The sequence below is a fragment of the Leopardus geoffroyi genome, chromosome C3 (genome assembly GCF_018350155.1).
Source record: "Leopardus geoffroyi isolate Oge1 chromosome C3, O.geoffroyi_Oge1_pat1.0, whole genome shotgun sequence".
Taxonomy (NCBI): domain Eukaryota; kingdom Metazoa; phylum Chordata; class Mammalia; order Carnivora; family Felidae; genus Leopardus; species Leopardus geoffroyi.
In genome coordinates, this window is record NC_059338.1 from 75,984,657 (window position 1) to 76,003,166 (window position 18,510).

The window sequence follows — 18,510 nt, forward strand, 5'->3', positions numbered from 1 at the left end:
TATGCCAACTCTGGGTAGATAGCATCAGGATTGAGTTGAATTGCACAACATCTGGCTGGTTTGGGAGTACTGTTCGGGGTTTGGGGAAAAAATCCCATACATCAGGATTGCTAGTGGAATATTAATAGCTATCATTTATTAAACTCCCATGTCAGATACCTTACCAAAATTATTTCATGTAATGTCTCTTATATCAAGGAAGGTGTGATTATCTCTGTGTTTTCAGGTGAGAAGAGTGAGGGTCCCAGTGTGTCAGTAACTGTCCCAAAGTCACACAGCAGGTGCCAGGAGTCTAATTCCATTGCCCCTGCACTTTCCTTGGTAATGTGAGTGGGTTGTAATCCAGATGTAATGGGTTATCTGGTACCTACTTCTGGATCTAGCTTATAGAAAGAAATAGGGACAGTAAGTGCAATCAGATGCTCGGAGGAGACTTCTCAGGGTCCACTTCATTGTCCAGCTCCAGTACCCACTTGATTTTTCTAATAACAATGAAGACTGTGTAAAGAAAAAAAGGAAGAAAGAAAGAAAGAAAGAAAGAAAGAAAGAAAGAAAGAAAGAAAGAAAAAGCAAGCAGAATAAGGAGAGGAATCCACAGTGTGAACACAGCCAGGAGTTCACCTCACTACTTATAAACCTTAATTAAACCTAATTTGTAAATCTTAATTGAACCACATGTACAGGCATTAATGAAGCCGTATAATAACACTGCTCTCCCAATAAGACAACACACTAATACTAAATACTTATATTCCTGGAAAATGTACTCACGTGGGCCCCATCAAAGCATAATGGGGAAGTAGATAAACAATTAATCTCATTAATTGCAATCAAAGGACAAAAAGTACGAACCAGTTGCCTAGAGGAATCGACTTTGCCAGATTTCCTCACAAACAGATATGGTGCTAATGAAGTGACAGTGTGAACTGAGTGCACAGCTGAGGAATCGAAAGAAAACAAAACAAAACTCTTGGAATGTCAAGAGAAGGACGTTCAAACTGGGGAAAGCCAAGGCCCTCTCGTGCAAAAGTCAACCCCTGCAAGATTCCTCTTGGGTTCACCCGTTCGTTTCTTCAACAGATGTACACTCAACACCCACCCTGGTGGTCCTTTTGTAATACCTGTGTGTACCATATCGTAGTCTGTATACCTTAAACTTACGCAGCGTAATATTACGCAGCGTAATATGTCACTTGTGTAATATGTAACAAGTGTTCTTGAAAGTGAGGACTTAAACATAAAAGAGACATGGTTCTTGATAAGGAGATGTGTAACATGAGAGACTGAGGTACTATTTTGGGTCACACACTTTCACAAGTGTCCCATTCAATGTCTTTAAGAGTCAGGTTTTGCTATATATATATAATATATAATATATAATATATATAATATGTTATAATTATTATATATTATATATTACTATATTTTATATAATTAATTATAAATACAAAAAATATAATATAATTAATTATTATATATACCTATATATATTATATGTAAACAGACTTGTATGCAGAGATTGGGCTCTTACTTCTTCTAAGCTTCAGAAGCTGTACTCTAGGAAATCACCACTCAGTCTTGATTAGATTTCCTAACTGTCGTGCTGACACCCCCAGATATCTGCTTTTACTCTAGGCACCTCATGGACATTCTTTATCGTCAGTGGCTTCTGTGGCTACCTCCCCGCGCATCCTTCTGGTCTACCCAGTATCTTTATTCCAGCGGTGGTCCCATGATCCTGAAATGGGAGCCTAACTTTCCCCACTCAGGGTCCACGATGATTTGGACCTTTCCTGATCTTCACACGGTTACTCCAGAACAAGTCTACTGGTGCTGCTTTACAAGTGTGTTCCTGTCCCTGTCTGTGTCATTTTGTCTGGCTTGAATGCCTTTCTGTCATGTTAGGGCAATCTCAACCGATCCCTCAATATTGGGTTAAGGTGTCACCCCCGTGAATCCTTCCTTTTGTCAGTGAAAAAAGGCAAAATCTCCCAGGTTTGTGTTTGGTCCATTTCTCTACTCATGGAGTACAGCTACTTGTTTACATGCTGTGCTTTTACCAAATGGTAGATTTCTAAACTGGCACCCCCGGCGTAAGGCAAAGGGACATATTTCCATTGAATGTATAAATAAAATTGAAAAGGTCTGACACCAAACTGCATGCAATTGATACTCCCAGTGCCCTCACTCCCCAAATAGGAAACAGGAAGAGGCCAGTTTTTCCTGACTATAAACAGAGAGAGCATGAGGAAGTTATTACTCAGACCATAAGCCTGTGGTTTGCAACCACCTGTAGCGAATATGGATCTCCTTGTTCCAAAACCAGGGAGGAGCTCTGTATAGCCTTCAAATAGCTATGTCTGTATAGCCTTCAAATGGCAAAGTGCCCACTTCTGCTCTTTATGCTCCAATGCACCCAAGTTCTCAGGGCTTGATATCAATCTTGTTTTTGTCCATCAAAGGGCATCCAAATCCTTTGAAGTGATGTTCCATTATTGAGCCTTGAAGATCTTCAATCTATTCTCCCAAGAGTTCCTTGAAGGATCTCATCACACACACACACACAATGATATTTGATGGTATTACTTTGCTGCTGAAATAATTTAGTGTCTCCAGGGTGAAGGCCTAAATCGTCTGATTGTCCTGAAAGTCTTCCATGATCCAGCTCCTGCTTATCTCCAAGGCTCCTTTTACTCCAACCTCTCTGTCAACATTACACATTTAAAAAAAAAAAAACTTTTTTTAAAGAGAGAGAAAGAGCATATGACTGGGTGGAGGGGTAAAGGGAAGGAGAGAGAGAGAGAGAAAAAGAGAGAGAGAGAGAGAGAGAGAGAGAGAGAGAGAGAGAGAGAAGCTCAAGCAGGCTCTATGCTCAGTGCAGAGCCTGACATAGGGCTTGAGCCCAGGACCCTGGGATCATGACCTGAGCTAAAATCAAGAGTTGAATGCTCAACCGACTGAGCCGTCAGGTGCCCCAACATTACACATCTAATCATGCCTTATTACTCTGTGTTCTCTAACCCATGCTATCTCTAATTTTAGCCTTTGAAAAGAATTAACAGTTCTTTTAGAGTGGTTTGAGGTTTGTAGAAAACTTGAGCAGAATACAGAGAGCCCCTTATACTCTTCTTCACATGGCCCTAACCCTCACAGTTCCCCCTATTATTAAGATTTGGTGGTAGAGTGTTATGTTACAACTGATGAACAAGTATTCATACACCATGAATAACAGACGTCCATAGTTTACATTAAGGTTCGCTCTTTGTGTTTTGCAGCTCTGTGACTTTTAGCTTTTTTAAGTGCTGCTCCCTCTGAATAGCAGGCACTGTCATCTGTTCTTTGGTTCACTCACCTCTCAGGTTTCAACTTATAGGCCACCTTCTCTGGGAAGTCCTCCTTGGCGCTTATGCTGTTGCAGGTCACATTATTGGAGAGTAAGTGGATAAGTAAAGGTTTAAGCTTATTTGAATTAATTAGTTAATTAATTAATTTCACATTTATTTATTTTTGAGAGACAGAGAGAAAGCATGAGCAGGGGAGGAGCAGACAGAGAGGGAGACACAGAATCCGAGGCAGGCTCCAGGCTCCGAGCTGTCAGCACAGAGCCCCACGTGGGGCTCGAACCCACGAACCGCGAGATCATGACTTGAGCCAAAGTCGGACGCTTTAACCGACTGAGCCACCCAGGTGCCCTTCCCTCAGCTTATTTTAAACAGGCACACATTCTGTGTGCTCCAGACATGCTCTCTGATTACCTTTATTTTGGCATTTATGTCGCTATATTTTAATACTGTGCTTCTTAGCTGTGATTTTCTTAAATGTGAATGCTATGTCTCACCTATTCTAATAATGTTCATTGCCTGCCAGATAAACTGGCAGACAGTATATAATAAATGTTTTTTTGTTGTTGGTTGATTGGATAAACAAGTCCATCTTCCGTTTTCTCCCAGGACGTGTTTGGACTCTTTAAGCAGTGGAATTAATATTTGACTTCTGGGATTCATAGCCATAGTTCCTCAGAAAGAGACAGAGCTGAGATCCCCAGCTAAAATGTCTACAGAATGAGTCATGCCTCATCTATCTACTACCTGGATCCAGGAACACTAATCACTATATCAAGTAGAGCAACTCACAACAGATTTTGGCTTTGAGGACATCTCCTTTACAAAAAAGAACATTATTTTTGCTTTGCTTTACTGGATTGCTGTGAGATGAATGTCAAAAGAATAAGTGTTGGAGGGTAGTTTATACTATAAAATAATCCAACAAATGAAACGTTTGGAAAAGTCTTACATATTCCCTTCCAACTCTGCCTTAGAAGGGGGTAGGAACCATCTTGCCTGAGGGTTGCTCTGTTCTTCCTTCTACGTACCCTTGACCTATGACACATGGTGTGACGGGAAATGATAAGAGGTGCCAATCATATCTTTTCTCTCAACTTTAAAATATACTTTACATCAGATGTAATTTTCAGTGATCTGATAGCATAAAATTAAAGATGACCTTTGATTATTACACTTACTCTTGAGCTGTGAAGCATTCTTATCTCAAAACTGTATAATATTGAAGGCACGTTAGATTTAAAAATATTCATTTTCCAGGAGTGCATTGCCTTTGTGCTACATTTGATTAACTACCATGTCTTGAAAAATAAATACAGATGATTTGAATAAAGAATAGAGGAGGCAAAAGTGAAAATACACCATGGGTTTGAGCTGGCACAGTGACGAGGCAAAGCTGTGCGCACATCCAGCTGAGTCAGGGGACTGGGCACAGAGCGCAGGGTGAAGAAGCCCACAGGCAGTGAGAAAGAGCAAAGCAGTGGGCATCAAGCAAAAGAATTGTGTCTCCAAGATAGCATCCAACATGTAATTATCTTCTATGTGAATGAACCAAAGGAGCTAAGCTCCTTCAATAAGCCACCCTGAGTAATGGTTCCCGTGTATCAACACCTACTTTGGGCCAGTAACTTAAGTCATTACATCCATTATTTCTTTAATTTTATCTCCTCCATTTAGAGAGAAGGAAATGATCACTCAGAAATGCTCATCATCCTTCTGAAGTTATACATTACGTCAAAGATTCAGAACTTTAGTCACTTAGGTCTGATTCTAGTCTGTGTTCTTACCCATGGGTTTGAGGGCCTCTGATGGTAATATTTTCTACGCTAGATTGCTGGTTCCAAGTATTCATAGGTTTTTCGGGCTGTACAGCCTCTGATTGCAGCTACTCAACTCTCCATGAAAGCTGCCACAGACTCTATGTAAAGTAGTGAGGTGGGCCATGTTCCAATAAAACTTTATTTGCAAGAACAGGCAACAGGCTGGATTTTGCCTATGCAACATCAGGTGGAAATATTTCAAAACAGCGTTTCTCAAACTATTTCTGGCACAGCCCAGAGCTACCATAGAATACTACTTATATGCATCTGTATTATTTATTATTAAGAGAACCAAGGTTCTCAGAAAATACTTCAGTCCTTCTAGACTTTGATGTGCATTGATTTTTTATTTTCTATTTTATTTGATTAAAAGAAAAAAATGCTCTGGCCCTGAACCATCAAAATGATGTGTCATGATGCACATTTTGAAAAAAGATGTTATGAAGATTCAAACAAAAACCTGAATCATAGAAGATTCTTGTAGCAGATTCTGAATTACATGAATGGAAAATAATAAAAGGAGCAGAACCTTGGATCTGGACGTGTCATTGGAAATCCTAAGATAATCGCTCAGTCAATGGACAATAGAATAAGTTCCAAAAGAACACTCATCTCTTTACAAAGCAAAATACCACATCCGTCATCCAAAGAAACTTATCTCCTGCAGTGAGATTTTAGACTTCAGTTTTTCCATGCAGGTAGTTCTGAGTAAGGAACCTTCTTAGAATCTGCAACTCTGACTCTTTCATTCAAAATATATTTGGGGAGGACACCTGGGTGGCTCAGTCAGTTGAGCATCCAACTCCTGATTTCGGCTCAGGTCACGTCTCAGGGTTGTGGGATTGAGCCCCGTGCCAAGCATGGAGTTGACCTGAGATTCTCTCTCTCTCTCCCTCTGTCCCTCCCACCCCACCCCACCCCCCTGCTGTCTCTGTCTCTGTCTCTGTCTCTCTCTCTCTCTCTAAAACACATAAAATTTTTAGAAATGTGTATTTGTGGAGTCTCCTGTATGTTTCAGGAGTATTCTGGAAGGTTACGTGACAAGAACAGCAAAAGTCACCTTTGTGGGAGAGGTGAAGTAATGGATGTGGGCACCACATTGTGGGATGTAGAGTGCATCATAAAAGCAAAGAGGCATCTAAAAATCAGGTTAAATCTCTCCGTATGCAGGCACATGTCTTTTATGAGGCTTTTTCAAAAATTGGAAGGTCAGAAAAACAGATAAAAATATTATTTTTGGCTTCATTTGCAGGAGTCCTCTAAGCACAAAACAACGGACTAAGTGGTTCACCATATCTCTGTCTTTCCCTGAGCCAATGAAAAACCCAGAGTTAAATGTAATACACTCGCTTAGAAATTTAATCATCCCAGGCATCAGGTCCATCTGTCTCTCTCCACCTTAATATTTATTTATGCATCTATTTATTTGATCACATATGTGTAGCTGTTTTTTTTAACTTTTTATTGTAATTAGTATATGTATACAATTATAACTCACACACATATGTATGTATGTATGTATGTGTAATGCTGGCTTCACAAATTTATTATGTTTCTCTATATTTTTGCTGTGTTCTAAATCTAACTGTATCATGGAACCTGCCCATTACAAACCTATTTTTCTCTGAGAGGGTGTTTGGGGTCTAAGGTCCGATTAGGGCATGGTTGTCAGAGGAAAACTGGCAGTGACCAAGGCTGAAGACTGCAGGCTGGCAGTAGCTGCTCATTAATCTCACTGCACTCAGCTCTGATCTTCAGAACCTTCACAGGAAAGCACTTAATATGCAACCTTCTTATTTCCTTCTCGGTTCATTAATTTGAACCGTAATCTTATCCATTCCAGCGTTGAGTTTTTACCGTGCACGGTCTAGATGAGCTGTTCAGCCAATAAATCCAATACAGTCATTTCCCAAAGTGGAGAGATTTCTCCCACGGAACACACAGTCTCGCAGTTAAGATGTGCCTGGTGCTCTCAAAGTCAGGGACTAATAGAAGTGTGGCCTTGTTTCTAGTTTTCCTAAGGAATTTTGAATCAAGTGAAGAAAAGCTGGTTGGGGTTATCTCACTTCTCACAGGAGATCTGAGTTTGGAGGAATTATACTCATCCCTCACCCCACCTTGTTATATTTAAAAACAATGCTATATTGCTTCTGACGAGTGCTTTTCCATGTGGAAGGCAGTCACATGACCATCATCTCATTTGGGCATCAAAATAATACGTTGGTCAGACATAGCGGATAAGGGGTTAGTGTCCAAAATCTATAAAAAACTTACCAACTCAACACCCAAAATACAAATAATCCAGTGAAGAAATGGGCAGAAGACATGAATAGACACTTTTCCAAAGAAGACATCCAGATGGTCAACAGACTTAACATCACTCGTCGTCAGGAAAATACAAATCAAAACCACAGTGAGATACCATTTCACACCAGTCAGAGTGGCTAAAATTAACAACTCAGGAAACAACAGATGCTTGTGAGGATGTGGAGAAATGGGAACGCTCTTTCACTGTTGATGGGAATGCAAATTGGTGCAGCCGCTCTGGAAAACAGTGTGGAGTTTCCTCCAAAAATTAAAAATAGAACTATCCTATGACCAAGCAATAGGACTACCAGGGATTTATCCAAAAGATACAGGAGTGGTTATTCATAGGGACACATGGACCCCAATGTTTTTAGCAGTGCTTTCAACAATAGCCAAATTATGGAAAGAGCCCAAATGTCCATCAAGTGATGACTCCATAAAGAAGATGTGGTTTATATATACAATGGAATACTACTTGGCAATGAGAAAGAATGAAATCCTGCCATTTGAAACAACATGGATAGAACTGGAGCGTATTAGGCTAAGTGAAATAAGTCAGTCAGAGAAAAGGCAGATATCATATGTTTTCACTCATAAGTGGAACATGAGAAACTCAACAGAAGACCATAGGGAAGGGAAGGGGGAAAAAATAGTTACAGAGAGGGAGGGAGGCAAACCATAAGAGACTCTTAAATACAGAGAACAAACTGAGGGTTGATGTGGGGATGGGAGAGAAGAGAAAATGGGTGATGGGCATTGAGGAGGGCACTTGTTGGGATGAACACTGGGTGTTGTATGTAAGCAATGAATCATGGGAATCTACCCCCAAAACCAAGAGCACACTGTATACACTGTATGTTAGCCAACTTGACAATAAATTATATTTAAAAAAACCAATACATTGGTCAATATCAGTCTAAATTTCCTTTTATGGGTTGAGATCAGGAGATATTTTATTGGATTTGCCAAAGACCACACCATTCTTCACTATCCGATGTTTCTGTTATTTGTGAAGCCTGACAAAGTAATCACGTTTCAGAGTCTAATTAATTATATTTCAGAATTTTTGCCTAAGTTCATTGTAAAAAGTGAATCAGATTCTAATTAGTTTCATCCTTAAAATAACTGGGGGAAACAATTAATAACAATAATAGCTACCCTTCATTGAGTGTCTACTATAACCCCCAAGCTATAAAGTGTCTCTATTTTACAGGTAAGTAAAATGAAGTCACTCATAAAAGAATGAGTATCAGGGGCACCTGGGTGGCTCAGTCAATTAAGCACCAGATTTTGGCTCAGGTCATGATCTTGCCGTTTGTGAGTTTGAGCCCCACGCCGGGCTCTGTGCTGACAGCTCAGAGCCTGGAGCCTGCTTCGGATGCTGTGTCTCCCTCTTTCTCTCTCCTCCTCCCCCGCTCACACTCTTTCTTTCTCTCAAAAATAAGTATACATTAAAAATAACTAAGGAATGAGTATCAGAGCCCATTTATGCTGGCCTCCAAAGCCAATGTCTCCTCCCTGGGGCTTCCTTTTCAGTGTTTCATGTGACAGACATCACCGATACCCTTTCCTGGGACAATGGTGTGTGAGCACAGGCGAGAACTATTGACATGTTTCCTCTTGCAGAGCCGTCCTCTAGTGTGACAAGCAGGAAATTAACAAGAAAAGAAGTACACACACAACGGTATGGATTGTGATGATTGCTCTCCGGCACATGTAGTGATGCAGAGTAATGTGCACAGAGGAGGGCCTTCCCTGCATGCTGTTGTCAGAGGCCTGTCTGAGGCTGAACTTCGCCTCAAAGATGGGCCAGAGTCTGTCCTGTGGAGAGCATGAAATGAGGATTTCAGTCAGAAATGTGGATGCTTTGAAACAAGCAAGAAAATAGCAGTCTGGAAGGACTGCAAAAGGGGATAGTAACGCTCCAGTGTAGACGAACGTAGCCTGCAGGTCATAGGAATGCCACGAAATGTGTTCTCAACTGAAGAGAAACTCATCGGAGGTTTTTATGAAAATAAATGACATATAATGCAGGGCTGCAAATCTTATTTGGAATTATATTTTTGTTTATGGATTCCAAGATTATTAATATAATGAAAGATACATGTCTTGCTTCACTTAATAGATTCTGTGGATTAGAAAAGATTTGTCCATGCCCTTGGACAGGTGATGGCCTTGGGGAGATTCATGGCTAGGTAGAAGGAACTCCCCCCCACCCCACCACCATCTGTATGGAGAAAGACAACATTATTCAGGAAAGTTGTAACATGAAGGTGGGGAAGGAAACAGTATAGCAGGACTACATATACTTTAAGGGCATTTCTGCAAAGAAAGCCATAGTTCATTTTTCCTAATTCCAGGATAGAGTTTAGAAACTCAGAGGATGCCATTGGGTTAGACCTTTTAGAACGTAAAAGGTAATGGATGTGTGTGTGTGTTTGCTTATTCAATTTTTTTAAAAAGACTAGTAAAAAGGTTAGTTTTCCCAAATACAAGTTTACGAATCTTCTGCAGTTCACTTTTCTAGCCCAAAGCCCAACTGCAAACTTCCTGATGTCTGGACTATACAGCGATAGGGTTATGTCCAGGTAAAATCAAGAAGACCTTCCCAGGGATCACTCAGAGGACTTGATTTACTTAGTATTTGCAGGAGCGTGTTTCATAGCAGATAACTCCATCCCTCAACTACAGCCGCTCTTCCTTTCTTAGGGAAGAGGACGGATCCATTCAGCAGTCACTCTACCAAGTGAAGTTAGCTGTGGAAGTTGGTTAGTTGTCCCCCACCCCCTCCACAGGACATAACAACTATGAGCCAGCCTGTGGTTGTCACCATGACTCTGGGGATAATACCGGATAATACGGTTTACTCTATTTCAATTATACGATCAAGTTCTGTTCCAGTACAGTAGATAGTCCAAGAGATAAGACCATCATCATCACGACCCCTTCCCCTGCCAGCATCTCCTGCTCTGAGTTGCTGAGGTTTGAGCCGATCAGGGTGAAAGTCTGGAGTAAGACAGAGTATTGCCTTCTATACGTCCTATGAAATGAAAACCCTGAAGCCAAAGAAAGCAATCCTGGAGATCAAGTTTGGATATTTGATGAAAGCATCTGATCTTTGAAAATAAACTGCCAAAGTGAAGAAGCTGGGCAGAAAGAAAAATCTGGAAGGATCTGGCAACTCAAAAGCCAAGAACTCAAGCCCAGAAAGAGGCTGACAAATGGCATGAGGAGATGAACCCTCTTGTATGCACATGCGATCTGGGGTAAGGCAGAGCAGGTGCAAGGCTGTCCTCTGCCTCTCAAAGATCTTGTTGTGCCCATTTAATGGGAATTATGCTCTCTAAACCTCACTTCCAGTCCAATTTGGGAATTGGTGTTTACCTAACTGTGGGATCACTTTTTAAAACCATTTGTGGGTTTTCTTATTTAAACTTTGTGACAAACCTATGAAGTAGACAGCACTTTACTTCTATCTACATATAATAAATTTGAAATCAGAGATCTTAAGTTTCTTGCTCAAGGTCATAGAGTCACCATGTGGTGGATTCAATTCCCAAACTTGAACATCTGATCCCTGAGCCCAGCTTCTCAACATCCTTCTGGAGGAATTGGTGGAGAATGGCAAATAGTAAGTGATAACAATAGTCACTGGTATTAAAAATGTTGTTTTCCATCCTTAGGATTACAGTTGGGTATTTGTTTAATGCCTTCCATTTTTCTTCATCATATTCATGTTCTCCCTTATACATGAGCATATGGGGAATATTTATAATAGCTGCTTCCTGAAAATCCTATCATCTCTGCTGTCCAGGTTACATTTTCCTAATTCATTTACTGTCTAGTGACTTTTAATTGGATGCAGACATTGCCCATTTATGTTGTGAAGCACTTTGATGCATTGCATTAAAGAGTGTTGGACTTTGACTACCAGGAAGTTGAGTTATTTGTGGACACATTTGGTCGGTTGAGTTCTGCTTTTAGGCTGTTTCAAGACAGGTGAAGATTCACCCTTGTTCTAGAGTGATTTAAGCCACATTCATAAGGTCATTCTGGGGTCTCTGTGGGAAGTCCCATATATTCAACAAGGTCTTTGTAGTCCAGCTGGAGGGAATGCCAATCATTTCCAATCTGTGTAAACAATAGGAATTGTCTACTCTTATAGATCCCTGTGTTCTATGTAAATTGTATAATCATATGCTCAATAATTGATTATTCTTGGAAGTCATTCTTGTTTAGCTTTATGGGGTATCTCCACATATGCACACACCTGGTGTTCACCAGATATCTAAAGGGGTTGTTGTTGAATGCACAGATTTGAGTTGTCCTGGCCTCCTCAAACTTTCGTCTGTCTCCTCAACTCAGCAAGATGGCTGGAGTTTATGTGCCAAGGTTCTTGCATTACCTCATAGGGTAGAAAACTTGGGTGATGGTTGGGTTCTCCTTGATTGTTTCCTTTCTAAGGGATTGCATTCCTCTGCTGCGGTTGTCCAGTATGTGGCTATAGTTGTTCCTCACGGTGTTTTGTCCTGTTTTCTGGTTGTGTTTGATAGGAGTATAATCCTGGACTGTCTTACTCCCTCATGGACAGAAGCAAAAATCCACTAACATTATGAACTTATTATGAGACAGTACCTGTAATGTCTCCCTAGAGGCTAAGCCCCCTGGGTCGGGGCAGGAAGTATACAGTCCAGGTACTTACCCAGTCTGGAAAGGTCCAGATAGGCAAGGAAGTCTTCTTGGAAGAGGTAGGGCTTGGGCTGGGTCCCAAAAGTCAGATGAGTTTTCAAATATTAACACTCTTTTAGTTTAATTAGCATGCTAAGCTAAAAGAGAGCATAAATGAGTGATTGAAATGGCTTGACTTAATGAAGCCTTAATAATAACCTTAATTCAGTTTATTTGGCATCTATCACTCACAGATGAACAGCTAATGCCTTTTCTAATAAAACCGTCATAATAAAAGGAGCCATAAAATATATTATTTTTATTATTTTAATCACATACTTCCTAAGTGAAGATACTGAATCCATTAGAATAGCCCTACAAAATGCTTTCATTCCCCTACCCCCCCTTTTTTTTTTAATTTCAAAATTGAATTTACTTGATGTTATACCGGGAACATTTGATGCTATTTTCTTACTCTGCTGATAATTAAGTGAGAACAGATTCCAATGACAACTCCACAGGTTATGTTCTGGAGACTGACTCTTCTTATAGGCGCATAAAACTGACCGAGTGCCCTGGGTTTTGATCCCCCCACCAAACTCCTTTCTTGGGGAGCACTCAGATTCTACTGCCTTCATCCGTGAGACCAGCAGATCAGAAAATTGGGAACCTGTGCCTCTGAGTGGTTACAGATGACCCTTCTCTCAGTCCCGCTTCCAGCAGCTAGGACAGAGCAGCATTTTCTTCTTCTTCTTTTTTTTAATTTTAGTTTTTAATTTATTTTTGAGAGAGCATGAGTGGGGGAGGGACAGAGAGAGAGAGAGGGAGACAGAGGATCTGAAGCAGGTTCTGTGCTGACAGCAGAGAGCCCAGTGCGGGGCTCTACATCACCAACGGCGAGATTGTGACCTGAGCTGAAGTGGGATGCTTCACAGACTGAGCCACCCAGCTGCCCCGACATAGCAGCATTTTCAAAAAGAAATGCTAAGAGTGAACAAAACACAGTATTATCACAGGAAATATAAACGATATTAACCTCTTCGGTTTCCCAAATAGCTTTCGGCATCCTTTTACAATTTCCTCTTGAGTCTTTAACTAAACTCTCTATTTTCCATTACTGAGGTTACGTGAAGTGAGTTGCCTAATGTCACATGGTGAGTGAATGGCAGATCTGGATTTTAGTCTCACTTGATTCGCACACACCCTCACACACACACGCTCTGCCCAACGTCCAAGCAGTAACCACGCTTCGCCGGCCAGCGTGCCTCCGATTTGCCTCTGACTGCTAGGAGGAACGTGGCTATTTCCTCCCTAACTTATTCCACAAATACTGATTGAGGGCTAACAGGGGTTATTACGCATGAGGCTACCTACCTCGAGGAGCACAGGAAAAAAAAGAAAAAAAGCTCTTCACTGCAAACTCTCACAAACTAGCATGAAATCCAGAAAAGGAAATCATTCTTTGCCATAGTGTGAGAGGTGTTTTAGTAAAAATAAGGGTCAGATACGATGCGAATCAGATAGGAGGCGAAAAGAGTGAGAGTTAGCCCAGTCCAACTTACAGATGCAGTAGAAGCAATAGGCCTTCTCTGTGGAAGCGATTCTGAAGCCATACCTTAAATAAACAGAGCCTTCCAGATGTGTGGGAATGGGAAGGTTCTCAGAACGAGACTGGCCCTTCACAGAGGACAGAGGGATACCGCTGGTGGGAAATGGTGGTTTATGTTAGTGGAGCTCAGTTATTAGATCAGAGTTCTGATGAAGGTGGGCAGTGAGACAGAGACTGAGCTTGGGAAAGGACTGGGCTGATTTGTGCCTCACTCTTTGCATTAGGTATTTGTTCCAACTGAGGTGCTTTCCACCTTCTTCTACAATCTGTCCACCTGTCGAGCTTCATGTTTCCAGAATGATGTGAATTCGAAAGAGCTCACTCCTTTGCAGGTCAGAGGGGCCTCTGGTTTTGTCCTTAACCCCAGTATGACAATTGCCGGGCACCTGTCCACCAGACAGTCCCTCCAGCACTATTTAGGAAAGAGAAGGTGCAGTCCTATTTAACTCCTATTCCCAGACCTACAGTTGTCCCAGCGCTGAGCATAGGTGGGCACTCAGTGGATGCCTGTTCAGTGCATCAGTAGCTGACTTTTCTGCATGCAAGGAGAAAAGTATAGTGATGCATTTACATTCTTCCTTAGAATTATCCATTCAATTTACACGTTATTAAAGTACTGTTTCGTGCCTCACCCTCTCACCCTGTCTTTCCCTCCAGCAAGTATTCTTAGGGCATTTTTTTTTTTCTTAGTGAATTTGTTTTAACCAAATCCAATTTTTTTCTATCTGCCTGGGCTTCTCACCCCTCAAAGTCCATTTGTATTACATCTCTATTCACTCTGTCGCTCACTACATCTTCCAATTTAGTATAATTTGTGAATTTCATTAACATGCTATTTACTCTCACTTTGAGATCTCATGTAGTCTACCTCCTTTCGTGTAGCTTATCACCAAGAGGAAAGTCGATGCCCTACTAAATTAAATGTGCCAATGGTATTTAATTTGGAAGGGTTGTGAATACAAAGCGAGAAAAATAATAGAGGATTGAATAGAATTTTGAGGGGGGGAGAAAAGCTCCGAGATGCTTCTAAAGAGTTATTCCTCATGGACAAATATGCTGGAGGAAAATAGATAAAACATATGCACAGTGAAGGTGTGAAATAATTGGAAAACAGTCATTGAGAGGAAAAGAGTAGAAATGTTAATAGATAATGCGGAACTCACATTAACAAAACAGTAATAACGTAATACTGGAACACTAGAGTGTTGGAGCTGAAAGCCCCTCAGGGGATTATTATGTGTTTCCTTCTCTTTTTAGGGATGAGAAGAATAATCCCTCAGAGACTTGGTGAAGGGCTCACCCCAAATAGTTGCAGATCAAACCCCAGAAGCCAGGTTGTTTCCTAATTAGCTGTTCTTTCCTTTGATGCACCAGCCTTTACATATGTAAGCCCTTGTGGCTAATAAATGATTGTCACTTAAATCATCTTGGTTTGTGTGATATACTTGTAAAATTGGGGAGAGCAGTTATTTTCCTTATTTGACACATCAGGAAAAAAACTGTGAGGCTCAGAGAGGCAGCGACCGGTGGAGGAACAGACTTCTGGTTCGTGGCAAGGGCAGATCGGAAGCTCCTTTTTTCCTAATTGCAAAATTGGCATTCTTGCAAATGTACCATGCTAACCTTGACATAAAATGAACATCAAGTTACATTTGAGAGGAACAGGAGAGGACTCGCCAGCTCATCTTCAGTCTAAAAGCTAAAGAAACGTGGTAGAGGTTGAAATGACAGAAAAATGAATTTGAGAAATTTGGCCATGATGTGCAGCCTGGAGGGTGAATAGAACCTCCCCTTGAATTCAGACTACCCTGTGCTGCTGTCTCTGTTGTCTGGCTTTGATGTTTCTGGCCCACGTTGACCATGTGGTTGAGACGGTAAGCCTAAAGCCATTCCCATCCGAGGCATATAAATGTGTCACTTGCCCATCCGAGCTGTATAAATGTGTCACTTGGGTAGGTCTGCTTGTGAGGATTGTACTTGGCCGAGGCCATAAAGTAGCATTGGCCTATTTCCTGGTGTTCATCTGTGTGGCAAAACGGATGCCGGGAAGCCATGGCCTGCCTTCTAGGGCTTGGCTTCTCACATTTCTATGTAAGCATCAGATTCTGGGAACCAGAACATCAGGTCAATAGCATTGACACATAGATCTGAATTTCTAGAATAGCTACCAAAATAGCTGACAGGGGAGAAGATTCCCAAAGTGAGGTGGAGAAAAATAAAGATGGGGTGTGTCAGCATCGATCGAAAATGGGTATTGTTTTGAAACATTCTTCACTTTAGGCTGGACGTCAGCACTATTCGATTTTTCACAGCACTTTATAAAAATGTGCATTCAATGCAAATCCAACAACACTCGTGTTTAGAAGAAATACGTGCACTCTTCTTAAAGAGGTGATGGCAACTAAAGCAGAAAGCATGTGTTTTCATAAAAAGTGTCTCGATATCCAGAAGTGAATATTCAGAAGTGGACTTGAAACCTGCCCCCCGCCCCATATGTATTGCTAATCATACAATGACTAAGTATTTATATAAGAGTTCAGGTAGAGCTATTTGAAGAAACCAGCATTTGATTTACGGTGGGAGAGTACATGAAGATTCTTGTCCAATTTCCTGCTGTTCTTATTAGCCTTGCTACTTCGAGCTGGTGACTTAATTTTTCTGAATCCATTTTATCAGCTTTAAAGGAAAGGAGTAACATTTGCCTTAATCCAACAGAAGATGGTCGTAATAATCAGTATTATTTGAGAACGTGAAAGTGGAGTATAAATCTACTAGAGTTTCTCAAAGTGCCCAAAGCCAGGGATATGCTACACTTCAGTCGGATTAAAGTGGGAGTAACTATCTCAGAGACCCGATATTTTGGATGGGAAACAGACGTAGGGATTTCCAGGCAGTGCTTATTCTCGAAGTGAGGTTTCTGATAAAGTTCTGGTTCCCCTGGGTTTTTCAACCTGCTTCAAACCAATGACCACACGGGAAATGTCATAAGAAGATGGCCAAGGACATGTTCATTTCAGGATTTCAAATAATCCAAATTCTCCAAAGGGAAAACTGGAGTAAAGATGTGGAGTCAAAGTAGAAGAATTTCAGGTGTAGCATTTGTAAGAAGACGAGTGTCTCTGGCACGTGGGCACATTGGGGGCTGTCTGCACATGGCAAAGCCCTGGCCGGCCCTTGTGGAATGTGAGATGAGCTCTAATGTTTATCTCTTGGTCATGCTGGCCAATCTGATCATGGAGTTCCTATCGGACCAGCTGGGGAAGGTACAGGCTGTGGATTTACCTTGAGACAAAGTACAAAGGTAATTTTGGAAAGATGAGCTAATGACCAAAGTGAACAAATCAAATGACTATCACAGAACAGTACAATTAGGAGATTAAATGGTCAAGAGCACAGTACCCACAGAAGCCTGGTTTGTGGTGGTTAGTTCAGGAGGGACTGTGGGTGAGGGAGTTCATGCCCAGGCCATGCCCCTTTGTGGGTTCTGGCTGTTCGGTGTGGAAGACAGAATGATGCCCTTCCCCAAAGATACCCACATCCCAATCCTGAACCTGTGAACATGACCATACCTTACAGTACAAAGAGATTGTGCAGATGTGATTAAATTGGCAATCTTGAGATGGTGGGATTATCCTGGATTAGGTCCAAAGTAATCACAAGAGTCCTTTAAGAGGAGGCAGAGGCATCAGCGAGAAAACTTTGTGGCAATGGAAACAGACGTTGGACTGATGTGGCCAGGAGCCAAGGACTGTGGGAAACTTCTAGAAGCTGGACACATCAAAGAACAGATTCTTCCCCAGAGCTTCCAGACGGAATGTACTCCTGCCAACAACCTGATTTTAGCCCTGTAGGACATGTTTCAAGCTTCTGATCTCCCAAACTGGAAAGGAACAATTAAACGTATGTTTCTCAAGCTGTTAAGTTGGTGATAGATTGTTAAGGAGCAATATGAGAGCAATAGAGGCAGATCAGCCCAGTTTTAGGATTTGGAAGGTCTTTCAGTTGGTTCTTACCAGATTTGAGGAGAGGTAGGAGGAGCTTATGGGGAGAGAGGAGTGCAGGCTCGTGGAAGAATATCTTTTAATGAGGCCACTTGGAAGGATATTTTGGCAGCCTGACTCTACATTTATAAGATCTTAAGTCCCTCCTTCTTTGAATATTCCTATTCATCCTCGCTATCCACTTCCTCAGGGGTTTTGGCCCAGTTCACAATTTTCTTTTCTGTTCTTGACATCTTTTTGCACCCACGGGAGTGAATGTCATAGTTGTGTCTGTACTTTCACAATCTAACTTCTGTGCTTTGATAATAGGAGCAGGGTCAGGTGTCTGACCCAAGATCGTCTTGAGAATCTCTTCTCCCTAGAATCTGGAATCTTCCTCTCTAGAATCTGGGACCCTGACGTGTTGACACTTTCCACCTGCGAGTTCATGAAGAATACAGTAGAACCTCGGATGGAGAGTAACTCGTTCTGTGAGTGTTCCTCAGGATGAGCACACATTTCCGGTAAATTTTAACTTGATAAACGAGCGATGTCATACAACACGAGTCTTACGTGACACCGAACATCACACGATCACAACGGAACTAATGGTTCTTCCCTCTCTCTCTCTCTCTCTGTGGGATTGTGGGTGATCGTCTCCCACGCTCAGATGCTCGGTCTCAGGCTGTGGTGTGTGATAGAAATCAGTGATTTTTCAGAATGTTGGAAGGTGCCCAACACTGGCACTAGTGTGTTTTTTGTCGCTTCAAGGCACCTATGCGTTT

The 18,510-nt window shown here is 41.5% G+C and overlaps 1 pseudogene; it reads right to left on the reverse strand.

Moving 5' to 3' along the window:
- Window positions 1–18,244, reverse strand: part of LOC123586604 — a 29,487-nt pseudogene extending 11,243 nt beyond the window's left edge.
- Between the last annotated feature and the right edge of the window lie 266 nt (window positions 18,245–18,510).